This window comes from Nomascus leucogenys, chromosome 16 (assembly GCF_006542625.1).
Source record: "Nomascus leucogenys isolate Asia chromosome 16, Asia_NLE_v1, whole genome shotgun sequence".
NCBI lineage: Eukaryota > Metazoa > Chordata > Mammalia > Primates > Hylobatidae > Nomascus > Nomascus leucogenys.
In genome coordinates, this window is record NC_044396.1 from 80079122 (window position 1) to 80094807 (window position 15686).

At 41.5% G+C, this 15686-nt stretch overlaps 1 long non-coding RNA gene and 1 pseudogene across 2 annotated transcripts in view; one reads left to right on the forward strand and one right to left on the reverse strand.

Annotated features, from left to right (window-relative positions):
• The window catches only part of LOC100579768, a 309638-nt gene that overhangs the window by 210408 nt on the left and 83544 nt on the right, over nt 1–15686 (forward strand). The window lies entirely within an intron of this gene.
• On the reverse strand, nt 6537–6766 carry LOC115830764 (annotated as a pseudogene).

The window sequence follows — 15686 nt, forward strand, 5'->3', positions numbered from 1 at the left end:
GGAAGTCCAAGGTCAAGGTGTGAACTGATTCAGTTTCTGGTGGGGGCTCTCCTCTTGGCTTGCAGATGGTTGCCTTCTTCTGTGTCCTTACATGGTTGTAGGAGCAGAGAAGGTTATTTGGTGTTTCTTCTTCTAAGGACACATATCCTTTCAGATTAGGGCTTCACCCTTAGGACCTTGTTTAACCTTACTAACCTCCATAGAGTTTCTATCTCCAATACAATCACCTTGGGGGTTGGGACTTCAACATATGAATGCAGAATGGATGCTGGCACCTTTCAGTCCACAGCAGGCCCCAACTACTATATTTCATTGTACAATAAGATCCCCTTGACTTTTGTGAATTATAATGAACATTAGTCTGTAAAGCAGGTCCGTGTAATCCAGCCAGTTTGTATACAGTAGGTAATCAAGAACTATGGATTTACTGGGTTTATTGGGTGGGGGAGAAGGGAGGGCTTTATCCAGGTGCCAGCACTTCTTCACCTTTCTCTACATTTGCTCATCCTGGAGGTGGGGTTGAGCTGGGTCTGCCTTGTCCCCTCACTTCCCTCTCTGCCGAGAGAGTCCTGAGCCCACCCATTACTGGTAGCAAAGCCCTGGGCACAATCTCCGTTTTCCTATTTGTAAAATGGAGCTAACAATATTACCCATCTCATCAGATGGCTCTAGAGATGAAATGAGATAATGTATTTGTGGCCTTAGGACAACAGTGGTCCTGCTACAGGGAGAACCCTGGGCCAGGAGATAGACTAGTCTCCAGATACCACTGAAGTAGCCTTTCAAATACCAATTACCTGCCTCACTTTGCAGCTGTGCAGCCCTGAACAAGTTACTTTCCCTCTCTGATTTTCCACTCTTTGTTATCTGTAAATGTAACAATGCCTTTCTCTATGTTGTTGTGAAGTCCACATAAAGTGACATGAAATTGATTATAAAATACAACACAGGCTGGGCACAGTGGCTCACACCTGTAATCCTAGCACTTTGGGAGGCTGAGGAGGGCAGATCACTTGAGGTTGGGGGTTCAAGACCAACCTGACTAACATGGAGAAACCCTGTCTCTACTAAAAATACAAAATTAGCCGGGCGTGGTGGCACATGCCTGTAATCCCAGCTACTCGGGAGGCTGAGGCGGGAGAATCGCTTGAACCTGGGAGGTGGAGGTTGCAGTGAGCGAAGATCACACCATTGCGCTCCAGCCTGGGCAACAAGAACAAAACTCCATCTCAAAAAAAAAAAAAAAAAGTTACAACACAAAGGTTGGCAACTATCACTAGTAAGTTTGACTGGGAAACCTCACTACTACATTTGTATTGTCTTAGACCAAGCTTGTGAGATTTTTTTGTTATTTGTTTTTAAAGCTCATCAGCTGTCGTTAGTGTTAGTGTATTTTATGTGTGGCCCAAGACAATTCTTCTTCTTCCAGTGTGGCCCAGGGAAGCCAAAAGATCGGACACCCCTGTGTTAGACTTTTAAGGAGCTGTGATTGAAGGATGGAGACTGGGCCAGGTGGGGCTTGGTGCAAGTTTAAGCTCTTAGGTCATTTCTAAATAGCAAACCTCTCAAATAGCATCCAACAGATATGTTAGTCTTGTTGTCTTTTCCCTGCTATCTTTTGTACATATACCTTCTGCTGACTGCAGCCTGTCCTGGAGCCCTGACTTAGTTAAACCTCAGAGCATCCCTCTGCATCCGGATGCACCCAGTACTCTCGGTTTGTCTGGCTCCTGCTGTACTCCCTGCATCTGCCTAGCTGCTGACACAGCCACATATGGCTTCCTTTGCCCCAGCTTTCAGCATTCTGGTGGCTTGTAGTGCTGAATGCTAGCAAAGAAAGTGGGTACTCTCACACACTGCTGCTGAAGTGTGGAGGGTGATGAACAGGACCAACCGCTATAAAGGAAGTTTCGAGGCCAGGTGTGGTGGCTTACACCTGCAATTCCAGCACTTTGGGAGGCCAAGGCAGGCAGATTACTTGAGGTCAGGAGTTCGAGGCCAAGCTGCCAACAAGGTGAAACCCCGTCTGTACCAAAAATACAAAAATTAGCCAGATGTGGTAGTGTGCACCTGTAGTCCCAGCTACTCAGGGGGCTGAAGAAGGAGAATCACTTAAACCTGGGAGGCAGAGGTTGCAGTGAGCTGAGATTGCACCACTGCACTCCAGCCTCAGTGACAGAGTGAGACCTTGTCTCAATAATAATAATAATAATAATAAAAAGATAAGGGAAGGTTGGGCAGGACTTCTCCAAGTTTAGAGTTTATGCACCCTTTGGCCCAGCAATCCCACTTCTCGGAGTCTGTACCCTAGAAATAGGGAAATTTCAAAAGATATTTATTCAACAGCATTAGTAATGTATCAGAACCTTGAAGACAGCCTAGCTGGTCAACAGTACAATGCTCAGCTGCCACTATAAAGAATGAGATGCTGTGTTCTTCTCAGTGCCTCAGATCAGGAGGCACCTGGTGTTGGTTTGTCACATTACTAATGATGTTTACTTCCATCACTTGATTAAGGTGATGTCTGCCAGATTTCTCTACTGTAAAGCTTTCTATTTTTCTCTGTGTAATGAATAAATATCTTGTCAGGAGATACTTTGGACCTATGTAAGTGTCTTGTTTCTCATCATACTTTCACCAAACTAATTTTAGCATTCATGGATAATTCTTGTCTGAAACAGTTATTACTACAGTGTGTGCCAAACAGTGATTTTCTACTTCCATCATTACTTCTGGATTTGTCAATTAAAATTTTACTATAAGGAAGATATTTTCTTTTATATTGAAAAAATGCAATTTTTAAAAATCAGTATGGACTCATGGATTCTCATTATATTGGTTATAACCTATGACTATAATACATTTTGTGCTCAGATTTTTCTAGATTTTACATTGGGATGCCCTTCAAGTTGGGTTCTATGTATTTTTGCCATTTTACTGTTGTTTTCTGAGCACTGCCTTACTTTTTGGCACCACAAGATATTCTAGGCTCAGTATATACTTTGCCTGCTCAGTATATACTTTGCCTGCTGTGCAATGTCTTGCCCAGTGGACACCCACCTAATTTTCACTCCACAAACCACTGTCCTACATCTGATCCTTAACAAAGTATGTTAGTTGTAGACACAAAGGTGGCCTACAGAACTATAACCTGAATTTAACAAGGAGGAAATATCAGGCAAACACAAATGGAGTGACATTCTAGTAAACAACTGATCAGCACTCTTTAAAAAGGAAAGACAAAGAATGACTGGGGAATGAGTTCAGACTAGAAGAGACGAAGGGACATGCTCCAACTGTAACTGCAACGCATGACTGTGGGCTGAGTTCTGCATTGGAAAAAAGTGTTACTGATGAAATTTGAATATCGTCTCTAGATTAAGCAACTAAGCAATAGTATTGTACTAAATTGCTAGATTAGGCAATAGTATTGTACTAAAGTTAATTTCCTGACACAGTTGAATAATTGTACTGTGTATATAAGATGTCAAAATTGAGAAGTTGCAAGGCTAAATGGAATTTCTCTGTTTTTTAAACTCTTACTTTGTACATCTGAAATTATTTTAAAATAAAAACTAAAAATAAAAACCTAAATACAAACCATGAGATAGATTTATATGTACTAATATGGGATGGTGTCCACAATCAATTGGAAAAGATAAGTTGTAGTACTGTTTGTATAGAATTGGCCAATTTTTGTAGAAGCAAAACAGAACAATATAGTGCATATGCATATTTATCTACACATGGGAGAAATTCTGTGAAGGGTACGTACTTCCTGTTAACAGACATTTCTGGGAAATGTGTTTGGAAGGTATGAGACATCTTTTACTTTTTGATGTCTCCTGATAATGGGAAAACAGTAAGAATGTGGGTTGTATGCATGAGTGTGATTCTACACGTGTAGGTTTAGGTTTGATGTCTTCCCATCCAGCTTATTCTCTTTTGCATTTTCCAGCACAGGCAATGCTGTGCAATGTCTTGCCCAGTGGACACCCACCTAATTTTCACTCCACAAACCACTGTCCTACATCTGATCCTTAACAAAGTATGTTAGTTGTAGACACAAAGGTGGCCTACATTTCACACTGGTCGACAGTAATGTTAGTTGACTCATCTTACCTTTGTCTGAGGAGGCTGGAAATTGTGCGTCCTCAGAAACTTTAGGGAGAAATTTATTACTAAGATTGTATCATTTTGGTCTCCTGAGAGGAATGAAAAATTAGAAATTTGCCATGTGACAATCATTGCATTTACCTCTTTAAGGAGAAATGATTCTTTAAGTGGTGCTTGATTTATCTAAACCGGATTAATTGGTGAATGGTCGTCTGTTTCTCCTAGGAATTTTAAATGATCATTAGGCTTTTGTAGTTACTGTGAAATTTTGTTTAGGTGGATTTACTTTTGTGCAGGATTGTATTCAGGGCAGATGCTCCTTAATTTAAGAAGGGAGATGTGAGAACAAAAGTGTCTTCTCTTGACTGAAGGCCTACTATGTGCCCTGACTTGTTACAAATATTGACTAATGTAACCTTCTCTACCATATACCTTTCTTCCAATTTATCAATGAGGAAACTGATGCAAAAATGTATGCTCCCACAGGCTCTGCCATGTTCACTGAGTTAGCTCCAGAAAGAACTGTTCCCTTCTCATGCCTGTTCCCTACTTCTTTTGCGGCTAATTCTCTGAAATGGTTTCTGTCTTCAGCTTTCTGGGCTGCCCCATCACCTGTGTTGCTTCTAAATGTTAGTTTAATTGCTGCCTTCTGGGTTCCTCTGCTTCTCTCTGACATGATGTTTCTACGGATGCATCTCTCAGTAATGATTATAATGGTGGTGATAATAATAAAAATAGAATATACAAGTGTTTTTATCAATCCCTGACCATGCTGGGCACAATGCTGAGCATGTGCAGGCATGACGTCTTTATTCTGCCCACTCAGCTGATGAGATTGTAGGGGCTCCCTGCAGGTTGGGGCCTGAAAACCACAGCCAGGTCCATCTAGGAACCAGAAGCTGTGGTCAGGCTTACATCCTTTTTTCGTGTCAGTGTTCATGTAGATGTTTAAGCTCTTGCAGTAGGTTTTTGCAAGCTAGTGAACACTGCCAAATTATGCTCACCACACAATTGCATCCACCTATTCCCAGGCAGTATAAATATATGGTTGAACTAACATTAATACATATCACTGTTTTATCAAGTGACATAATCAAGATAATTATGAAGTATCCAAATATTAATTTTCACAGATTAAAAGCAGATAAAGTATTAGAAATCTGCTTATATATCATTAGCAGAAACATTTTTGGGGGCCACAGGGTAAGGAAAAGAGGGTAAAATATTGTCCTTCAACAAAAGTAATCATATTCCAGTAAGTATAATAAAAGAAATGACAAGCTTTTCAGAATTTCCATGACTAAAAATTGTTTTAGCTGCAGCTAAAAAAGCATCACATAACAAAATATCTCGTTTAAAATATTTGCTACAAAAAGGCCTATTCTATATGTCCTGCATAAGAACAAGTATCTTTATATAAGAAATGTGTTTAATAGCCCTCTTTCATTCTTTTTCTGAAGCCCTCTCTGTTAAATTGCACCCAAAGGGGAAACATTAATTGAACTGTAAAGCTTTTTTTTTTTTTCCATCTAAAGACATTAAAGACGTATAGGTGGTATTAAATGAACCTTTAACTAGAGCTCTGTGAGTTTTCAAAATAGATTTTATTTTTCTTTACCATAGGCCAACAGAGATTTTGAGAAACACACTGAAGGATCTGTTAACACTTGGTATACCCAATAAAAGCAATGATTGTGCCAGTGCTGATCTGTCTTGATGTGAATGTGAACAATGGGAACCTGAGCTAAGTGGGTAAATAATCATGTAGTACAGTCACCGTCTTCAGTGTTTGACATGACTAGCAGGGTAAACCACACTGTCTAAGATGCAATGTTAATTCTGTTTGAATTAAAAATATGCAAGTGTGGTACTGGATATTTTGGCACGCAATCTTGCGAAATTTCTCATTGATAAGGTTCTGACATAGGAACTATATTTGAGTAAGAATCATAGCTCAATACAGCATGATTTCAGGAAAGTCAACTGATAAGATAAAAGTGTTTCTGAGGCTGAACAGCAAGAATCTTTTGCTAAGAGTTAGAATAGATTGACAAGAACCTAAAATCAGAAGTTGCAATTCTGCTGAGATACTGCTTTTCAATTCTCTGGTGGAAGCTTCATTGGACATATTGTGCATCAAGCCTCTATGTGACTGATTCGTGCCTCTTAAACTATGTCTTGTTTTAGATTCTCCATGGCAGTAGCTTTAGGCAACCCAGTTTTACTGAATGCAGCAATGGTTTCAGCGACCATTAGAGTCCAATTTTAGGATAATACTTCTCCAAATTGTTAAAACTCCCTGGTGCTTTTCTCTTATAAACTGCAAAATGTCTTCATATTTCATCCCACTTTTCAGTTAATGCTAGGGTGACAGAAACTGGACCTCTCCCAAGACATGTGACAGAGTAATACAGTAGCCAACTCCTTCGCCAAATTAAAGTTTTACAAGATTTAACCTGTCATCAAGACCTGGGATTTTGGTGGTGAGTCATCTTCAAAAGCCAAGTTCGGTCCCTGGTTTGCCTTCTTTTCTGCACAAGAACAAGGGTTTTGATGGCTCTGGTCTCCAGGACCATCCATGGCTTTCTATTAGCAATAATCGCACCTCAGAGAAACCTCATTGGCTACGATACTGCCACTGCGCAAAGCTCATGGCTTTCTTTAATAGCAAATGGCCTCTGACTTTTAAGAAGCCATGTGGCTACCCCTCAGCAGACTTAGGAGAGGTCTTGGTTATTATTTGTTGTTTTACAAGGTGTCATCATTGAGCATCTACTTTGGATGAGGCTCTGTGCTGGGCTTGAGGGGTACAGGGAAGTTTCACATGACCCGTCTCGTTGAATCACACACACTTGATCTCACTACAACAGCAGAAAACAAGTTAAAGTTCCCCAAGGGTTGATACATTTGCCTGCCATGTTTATTGCTGCTGTGATCTCTGCAGCATGATCCAAAGGCAATCAGTCAACAGTGAATGGGTTGATATTTTGTGATTTTGGCTCAGGAGTCTTAATCTGTAGAATAAAATCTAATCAAAGGGTGGGGCTATGTTTTTCTCTTGCCTTGACTTCTTTGACTCTGTAAATTCCCTGACCCAAGCCTCTGGCTCATTCTGTCTTAAGGTGCGGGGACCTCTAAAATGTAGGTGATAGCAATCTCTAGACTATATGTGTCTTAATGGTAGGGCAATCAAATTGATTTCCTCAGCATATACGAGTCATGTTTTGTAGGCATGGTGGGTACTTAGTCAATGTCTCAATCAGATTTGCTTCTGTTTAGCAAGATAATCTTTTGTGGGGGAGTGTTATGGACTGAACTCTTTTCCTCCTCCCTAATGTATATGATGAAACCTACCCCCATGTATTCAGTATTAAGAAGTGGACCTTTGGGAGATAATTCAGGTTAAATTAGATTATGAGGGTGGGGCCCTCGTGATGAAATTAGTGCCCTCAAAATAAGAGACCTCAGAGAGCTTACTGTCTCTCTTCTCTCTCTGCTAAGTGAGGACACAATGAGAAGGGAGCCATCCACAATGCAAGGAGAGGGCCCTCATCAGAACAGACCATACTGGCACCTTGATCTTGCACTTGTAGTCTTCAGAACTGTAAGAAAATGAATTTTCTATTATTTAAGCCACCCAGTCTGGGGCAGTCTATTATGGCCTTCCAAACGGAGAAATACAAGGAAACTAGGGCTGTCTTAGCTTCACAGAGAGAAGATGTGGAGAGGAGTTAGGAGGTAGAGGCTGGACCTTAATGATGGTGATATTCAATTAGTGAAAGACTGAGAAGAGGTCAAATATACTTCTTGTGGCCCCAAAGATCAGAACCAAAATGGAAAGGTAGAAACAGCAGGCAAACGGAAAGCAACTTAATAACAGGAAAAGAAACCTGAGAGAATGCTCTGTCTCTGACAGTGGTTGGGATCTCGTCACTGGAGATATCCACACAGGGACTGTATTACTACTGAGAGGGGGTGGGGCTGAAAGGATCCAAGCATTGCACTTTGATGTGACCCCATAAGGTCCCTATAGACTTTGGGACTCGTCAGCTTACAGTGAATCATTACAAACAGAAACAATTCCCTCCTATTTGTGGAGCACATTAAAATTTCCAAAGCATTTTTGTAAGTACATTAGCTCCCATGATTTATATCAAAACATTAGAGTTGATTTGCATTTCTCTGATGGCCAGTGATGATGAGCATTTCTTCATGTGTTTTCTGGCTGCATAAATGTCTTCTTTTGAGAAGTGTCTGTTCATGTCCTCTGCCCACTTTTTGATGGGGTTGTTTGTTTTTTTCTTGAAAATTTGTTTGAGTTCGTTATAGATTCTGGATATTAGCCCTTTGTCAGATGAGTAGGTTGCAAAAATTTTCTCCCATTCTGTAGGTTGCCTGTTCATTCTGATGATAGTTTCTTTTGCTGTGCAGAAGCTCTTTAGTTTAATGAGATCCCATTTGTCGATTTTGGCTTTTGTTGCCATTGCTTTTGGTGTTTTAGACATGAAGTCCTTGCCCACGCCTATGTCCTGAATGGTATTGCCTAGGTTTTCTTGTAGGATTTTAATGGTTTTAGGTCTAACATATAAGTCTTTAATCCATCTTGAATTAATTTTTGTATAAGGTGTAAGGAAGGGATCCAGTTTCAGCTTTCTACATATGGCTAGCCAGTTTTCCCAGCACCATTTATTAAATAGGGAATCCTTTCCCCATTTCTTATTTTTGTCAGGTTTGTCAAAGATCAGATAGTTGTAGCTATGCGGCATCATTTCTGAGGGCTCTGTTCTGTTCCATTGATCTATGTCTCTGTTGTGGTACCAGTACCATGCTGTTTTGGTTACTGTAGCCTTGTAGTATAGTTTAAAGTCAGGTAGCGTGATGCCTCCAGCTTTGTTCTTTTGGCTTAGGATTGACTTGGCGATGCGGGCTCTTTTTTGGTTCCATATGAACTTTAAAGTAGTTTTTTCCAATTCTGTGAAGAAAGTCATTGGTAGCTTGATGGGGATGGCATTGAATCTATAAATTACCTTGGGCAGTATGGCCATTTTCACGATATTGATTCTTCCAACCCATGAGCATGGAATGTTCTTCCATTTGTTTGTATCCTCTTTTATTTCATTGAGCAGTGGTTTGTAGTTCTCCTTGAAGAGGTCCTTCACATCCCTTGTAAGTTGGATTCCTAGGTATTTTATTCTCTTTGAAGCAATTGTGAATGGGAGTTCACTCATGATTTGGCTCTCTGTTTGTCTGTTATTGGTGTACAAGAATGCTTGTGATTTTTGTACATTAATTTTGTATCCTGAGACTTGCTGAAGTTGCTAATCAGCTTAAGGAGATTTTGGGCTGAGACAATGGGGTTTTCTAGATATACAATCATGTCATCTGCAAACAGGGACAATTTGACTTCCTCTTTTCCTAATTGAATACCTTTTATTTCCTTCTCCTGCCTGATTGCTCTGGCCAGAACTTCCAGCACTATGTTGAACAGGAGCGGTGAGAGAGGGCATCCCTGTCTTGTGCCAGTTTTCAGAGGGAATGCTTCCAGTTTTTGCCCATTCAGTATGATATTGGCTGTGGGTTTGTCGTAGATAGCTCTTATTATTTTGAGATACGTCCCATCAATACCTAATTTATTGAGAGTTTTTAGCATGAAGGGTTGTTGAATTTTGTCAAAGGCCTTTTCTGCATCTATTGAGATAATCATGTGGTTTTTGTCTTTGGTTCTGTTTATATGTTGGATTACATTTATTGATTTGCGTATGTTGAACCAGCCTTGCATCCCAGGGATGAAGCCCACTTGATCATGGTGGATAAGCTTCACTAAGAAATATAAATCATTAAGAAATATTTAAATATAAATCACTAAGAAGATAAAAAAAAAAAAAAAAAAAAAACATTAGAGTTGACATTCAATACACATTTGCTGAATGAGGGAATGCATGAAGGAGCTATTGTGGTACCTTGGTTGGCAGAAGAGGAATACATGGGCAGGGTCATTTCTAGACTTGCTAGGAAAGGCCAAGCCAGGCTTGGACCTGGGTCTCTACTGTACTCTTTACTCTACTCAGCCTTTTCCAAGATGGAAATAATATTTTCTCTGAGGCTGATGCTTATCTGTTTGTTTTGCATTTTGGTAAATTCATCAACATCAATATCCCCTTTAATACTCACAAATGCCCTTTGAACCAGCTTTTATTGTTCTCATTTTGCAAATGAGAAAATGGAGGCTTCAAGAGTTGAGTGAGTTTAGCAAGGTCTTCAACTCCTCTTGGGCAGAGCATTAGGGTTGCAGACAGTTGGGCACCCTCTTCAAATGAATGTGAGCCAACTTTGGCCGTGTTGGGTGTGCAAGGAGTTCTTGCAGAGTTGATGGAGACCCTGTTTCGAGTCACATGAATAATTAGTCTAGGCAAACAGTAGTCAAACAGTCAACTCATTCTTTCTTGCACTCTTGCTGATCCTCAGCAATTTCTCGGCTGTTCCTCCTGCCAGAGTCCCGTTTTGTGCCTTGTAAACAAGTCAGTCTAGGAGTTCCTAGTCCTGGCTGTATAACGTAGTCACCTAGGGGCTTGCAAAATCTACTAATATCCACTCCACTCCCACCGTACTCCAGAGATTAAGATTTAATTGATCTAGAGAGGGATCTGGGCTTTGGTGTTTTAAAAAATCTCTTTAGATGGTTGAGAATCACCAAATTTTTGTTGGTATGGGGCAGGTTTGCACATTCAGGTTCATGGGTTATTGGAATGAGGCATGAAGGGGCCTGCTATGTTCCCAGGGCCTGCTAGCTCTGTACTGATTGCTTTTGGTTTTGTAGAAATGATTTCATTCCTTCTTCACTGAAACCATCCTGATTTGAGGTCATAGTATAGGGGGGTGCCATGTGGATTTATACTGCAACTCCTGTTTTTACTAGCTCTGTGACCTCAGAAAGGCCACCCCCAACTTCCCTGTGCCTCTGTTTCCATCTTCTCTGTAACATGGGGATAATAATACTAGTTTCCTTATAAGTCTGTTGTTATCATTAACTCTTGGGACTATGCCTGTTGAATAGTTAGGGTTCCACAAATAAGTCTTGCTTAATGGTGTTGTTATCATTGCAATAGCTGCATGTGTGTGAGTGTGTAAATGTATGTAAGATATTGTTCCTGTTGTTTTTTTTCCCCTTGGCAGAGTTAGCCACTTCTTCCTGTGTGTAAGCATATCTTCACTTTCTATTTCTATTATGGAATTGTAATGTGTTTTTGTGTCCCTAACCTGATATATTCATTCCACAAATGTTTATTGAACACTGGCTGAATGCTGAGGAATGAACAAGAGAGACACAATCTCTGCATCTTGAGCTATTTGAACTTTGAAGAGGACAGATGATGACAAGAGGAAGTGGAAACAGACTAGGATGCTACGGAGACTGGAACAAATGGTCCTTATTCGTACCTTGCTGTGGGGGAGACTCTCCTGACAGAGTTAGTTGTGTCACCTGCATTCTTTCTTTCCCTTCCACATATAGTGTCCTGGGACTTACTGTGATTACTTACCTCTCTATCCCTCAACAGTAAGTCCTAATCACTGGGGCTAGGAAATGTGCTTTGTCAAATGAATTAATGAATGAATCACACTGGAACAAAATGAACAAAAAGTTATATTTTTGCTCAAAAAAATAACTTTTTGTTCATTTTGTTCCAGTGTGATTCATTCATTAATTCATTTGACTCAATTTAGCTTAAACATCACATCCTGAGACACTGTGTTAAATCCTGGAGTCACAAAAGACCTTTACAGAAATCTTTACAGATTTCTGGGAACTGTAGACACGTATATGAGGATAGGTTTGGACCATTGTAGCTGCTGTAATAGCTGTTGTTCTGGTGAGCATGGGGACCCAAGCATTAGTGGGCCCTGCAATAAACATGTATGGGCCTGAGATAAATGGGTCAGTGTCTCTCATGAAGCTCTGTTTTGTCAAGGTGAGGGAATGTGTCTTTTTTGCATTTATTCCCTCCCAGGGTTTAGGTCACTGCCTGACACACGGCAGGTGCACAGTGGATACACAGAGAGTGGCTGGACAGATGACATAGCTTTTCTCTGGGAATTTATCCTCATCTCTACAAGGGGGGTTAGCCAGTATTTTGAGGGTCTCCCTCAATGCTCACATTCTGGAATCCTGTGATGGGTGCTGAAACAATGCTCCCTCATTGGAGCTGCTTGAGAAGGTCATTCATTATTTTGTGACATCTTCAGACTCTCATCATTGCTAGAAGCTGACTAATTATGAGAAGAGAAGTGAAGGCCTTGAAATGCCTCTCTCTGCACATCTGGCCTCACTGTCAAATAAAGTACTTATTTCTGATAAGCTCTTTGGCTTCTGTGAAGCCTCCTGGCCGTGTCTGGCTGTGGGCGGTGCTGATAATGAACCGAACAGAGAACACAGACTTGGCGGGGAAGGTGGGGACCCAGTGGGTAGAAAGAATGGGCTTTTTAGACCATTTCAAAGTAACAGGAAGGCTTTGAGAGTGCTTAGTGATGTCTGCTACCACATTCGTTTCCTCTGTTTCCATTGAAATTGAAGTTCTAGATGGACTGAACCTAAGAAAAGGGAATGTGGACAGGAAAGCTAATGACAAATGCAACTGGCTTATTTCTGGAGTGCTTTATACTCTCAGAGTCTTGTGCCCTGAACTTTCTTCATCTGGACTCTAGGGGCACTTAAGCAATTAGCATGCCACCAGCTGGGTGCTGTGGAAAGATCATAGACTTTAGAAACTGTCCAAGAAACTAGTGGGAATCCACACCTTGTGAGTTGTGTATCCTTGCCAAGTTTAATTTACCATGTTGAGCCTCAGTTTCCTCATCTAAGAGAAAGAAAAGAGAAATAGATTTATTTATTTATTTATTTATTTACTTTTGAGACAGGGTTTCACTCTGTTGCCCAGGCTGGAGTACAGTGGTGCGATGTCAGCTAACTGCAACCTCTGGTATCTGGGTTCAAGCGATTCTTGTGCCTCAGCCTCCTGAGTAACTGGGAATGCAGGCGTGCACCAACACATCAGGCTAATTTTTGTATTTTTAGTAGAGACTGGTTTTCACTATGTTGACCAGGCTGGTCTCAAACTACTGGTCTCATGTGATCTGCCCATCTCGGCCTCCCAAAATGCTGGGATTGCAAGTGTGAGCCACTGTGCCTGTCCGAGAAGTGATTGGTTAGTTAGAGTAACTCTAGATGACATAACAAATAAACCTCAGTATTTTAGTAGCTCAAAGATGCCTCTTTCTAAGTCAGATAATAGTTTGAAGCCGGGCGCAGTGGCTCATGTCTGTAACCCCAGCACTTTGGGAGGCCAAGGAGGCAGATCATGAGGTCAAGAAATCGAGACCATCCTGGCCAACATGGTGAAACCCTGTCTCTACTAAAAATACGAAAATTAACTGGCTGTGGTGGCATGCACCTGTAGATTCAGCTACTCGGGAGGCTGAGGCAGGAGAATCCCTTGAACCTGGGAGGCGGAGGTTGCAGTGAGCCAAGATCACGCCACTGCACTCCAGCCTGGCGACTGAGCAAGACTTTGTCTTAAAAATAAATAAATAAATAAATAAATAAATAAATAAATAAATAAAAAGTTTGAGAAGCGTTTTCCTGGTCATTAGGTGGCTTTTATTCATTCTGTGATCCAGAGGCCCAGGTCTCTTCCACGTTTTTGTTCTGCCATCCCTGGGACCTTGAAGTCCCTCCAGCTGGCAGCAGAGATGAAGGACGGGAGAGAAGGCACACCACTTCTTAAACACGTCTTCCTGTAAGTAGGATACAGTCATTTCACTTGCCAGGGATAAGTTCTAGACGAGCTTTAGAAGGGGGATGGTCTTTGGGAAGCCAAGGTGGGAGGATTGCTTCATCTCAGGAGTTGGATATCAGCCTGGGCAACATAGTGAAACTTTGTCTCTACAAAAAATACAAAAATTAGCCATGTGTAGTGGCACATGCTTGTGGTCTCAGCTACTTAAGAGGCTGAATGGGAGGATCACCAGAATCTGGGAGGTGGAGATTGCGGTGAACCAAGATCATTCCACTCCAGCCTGGGCAACAGACCAAGACCCTGTCTCAAAAAAAAAAAAAAAAAGAAAGAAAGAAGGGGGATGGTAACCATTCTCTGCCATAAATATCTTAGTATTGCTTAAGAATAAGTGAGGTTGGGTTTGTGAACCTACCCTTGCATAACATGTGTCACCAACTATGGCCTTACTTATTTGTGGATTGTTTGTAGGTACACATGGCCTCACAGGACCATTTGTGTGGTCCAGAAATTAATGTATCCCTTTGGAAATATGTGGTAGACATCTCTCTGTGTTATTAAGGATAGATCTCCACCATGAATGTAATGGCTAACGCTTACAGCTGGATCATGATTTACATTAACTCCTCCCTTGCTGGTATCTTATAGATTGTCTTTGGTTTTGTTTTCACTATGAAGGAGACAGCACAAATTCTCCTACATGCTCACCACACAACTGGTGCTATGAGGGAGACGAAGATGAGTCACGCCTGTACTGCTCTTTAAACATTCACAATTGAATAAGCTACCCAGGTGACATGGCGTGATTATCCTGGCCAGAGAGCCATGGCTTTTCCTAATCAGAGCTTCGGTGCTGTGGAAACTTGAAGTTTGGAGGGTCTGATGTCTCAGTCTGGATGAGGACGAGTTCCCTGCCATTCCTGGGTCAGCAGCTCCCATCCTGTTAGATTCCAGGATGGTGGCTGGACATGGTGGCTCATGCCTGTAATCCCAGCACTTTGGGAGGCCAAGGCAAGAGTATGGCTTGAGCCCAGGAGTTCAAGACAAGACTGGGCAACACAGCAAGACCCTGTCTCAAAAGAAAAAAAAAAGATTCCAAGATGGTGTAGAACATTAGAGAGGTGCCCTTGAGATTATCTAGCCATCGTCACCCACCTGATTATAGATGGAAATGCATAGACTCAGAGAGGTTGGGGGACATATGGGCAGCTGTACAAATCCAGTGGACCTCAAATCCAGATGTTTCTAACCTGAATTAAATTCTCTCGCCCTTGTATGGAGGTCCCAGAGTCCTATTTTCCAAACTTTGCCTCTGAATGTCTCCATGTGAAAGGGCTTTCTCAGTGTGCCAGAGGGCAATGGAGAATGGAGCAGAAGTGACCACAGCAGAACAGGTGGGAACATTCCTGCAACAGCAAAAATTCTGCTGCCCGGTTCCTGAGACATTAAGAATGTGTTGTCTACACAACTACGTGGCCAGCTGCCTCCTCCTTAATTTTTTTGTTTTGTTTTGTTTGTTTGTTTCTGAGACAGAGTCCTGCTCTGTAGCCCAGGCTGGAGTGCAGTGGCATGACCACAGCTCACTGCAGCCTCAACCTCCTAGGTTCAAGTGTCCTCCTACCTCAGCCTCCCAAGCAGCTAGGACTACAGGTGCATGCTACCAAGTGCTCTTTTAATTGTTTTTTTTTTTTTTTTTTCTTTTGAGGCAGGGTCTTGCTATGTTGCCAGGGCTGGTCTCGAACTCCTGGGCTCAAGTTATCCTCCTGCCTCGGCCTCCCAAAG